Here is a 1,674-nt window from a genome sequence, read left to right as displayed (position 1 = left end):
TTATTCATTTCCCGGTTATGTTCTGATCATTTTCAGGTTTTTCAGGGTGGGTCCTACTTCTTTCTTGTCTTCCGCCCTAAATCTCTTCTTTTAGCGCTCTCCTATATGGACCCCTTCGTTTTTTTCTCACTTTCTGGGGTTCAGACTACTTTCTCATCTAACTTAATCAAAATGTAAACTGCACACTGCGTATCTATTATCTCCACGGCGCTTCTTCATCCTGCTACCATATTTTTTTTCGTGCTTCTCTTCTGTGCTTCTTTGTCCCTACCCCCTCCCCTCTGTCACCTCTTCTCGGCTGCACCTGCTTCCCCACCCTGCTTCTCACGGTAAACAAACTAACCTCTCAGCCTACACAAATGCCAGAAACGGTAGTCAACCAAATTTTTATTCTAAGTCTCACAAAACCCCCTCGTTTTGACTTTCAAAGAAATTTACCAAATCAATGAATAAAAAAAACTTATTTAGGTCAAATTTGTTAATTTTGCAATTTTGACCCCAAATTTATGTTCTGGGTCCTGAAACCCACCTCCGTATTTACTCTAATGTAAATCTATAATAATTAATGAAAAATTCAAAATTTGATACAACTTACGGAATTTCGGAATTCGTAATCAAATGCATATTTTGTGACTCCCAGACTTACTGACTTTCCTGTAACTTTACCAATTACATTGAATTTCCGGGATTTATGTTGCTTTTTTTAATTTATCGTTTTTGACATAAAATTTATATTCTGCTATTCAAAAAATCACCTCGTACTGACTTTCGTTAAAATCTACCAGATTAACCAACTTTTTCAAAATTAGAGGTCGCTCTCTGAATTTTTTAAGTCTGATCGAAAATTTGAATTTTGAGACGCAATTAACAACATTTTTTTCAGAAGGAGATTTTGGTTCCGGCTTTGTTCAGGGTTCATAAAGGCCATTCAGCCGTTCATAAAGGAAACCAAACCCGGATCCAGAACGGTCGAATTCCTGATTCATAAATATAATAAATGATTTTTAACATTTTTATATTTTGTCATATTTTCATAACTTGTCACGTGACATTTAGTAACGTGTAAAATTCATATTGATCACACATACATTCCTTGATCACTCAGTTTTAGATTCTTATGCTCTAATGCGATACTCTTAAATAAGAAAAATATTTTTTAAACGATTTGTAAACTATTTTTTAAAAAATCTCATTGTCTAAAATAGTCAATTTTTTTGGTAATAGCCCATTTAGTGTTTATAATAACATTTCCTATGCATAGTAAATTGCTTGTTAAATTAAGCGAGACGGACTCGTATGAACACTTGTCCTACTAACGATAAAAATAATGTACTTTACCACCGTGAAGTGAATTTCGCTAAATATGTTTTTAAAATATTACATTTTCGAAAATCGAGGAATTTTAATTGAATTTAGAGTTGAAATTAAGACTACATACCCCTATTACTATTGTATTATTACATAACAGTTGCTCATTTAAAGTGAGGTGACGTATAATACACTTTATCTATCTTGAAGAATACATAATACCTTGTAATTCACTTTAAGGCGTAAAATTTATTGTACATAGCAGTCATTCATCGAGTCTATGTCCACACCAAATTCTTTAAAAATAAGATTTCATTTATCTGTTAGTGTGCTTATTAAAAAAATATGAAGAATATTCTAAATATT

Source organism: Belonocnema kinseyi, chromosome 5 (genome assembly GCF_010883055.1).
Source record: "Belonocnema kinseyi isolate 2016_QV_RU_SX_M_011 chromosome 5, B_treatae_v1, whole genome shotgun sequence".
Classification (NCBI taxonomy): domain Eukaryota; kingdom Metazoa; phylum Arthropoda; class Insecta; order Hymenoptera; family Cynipidae; genus Belonocnema; species Belonocnema kinseyi.
The sequence above is the reverse complement of the archived record's forward strand: the minus strand, read 5'-3'. Positions refer to the sequence as shown.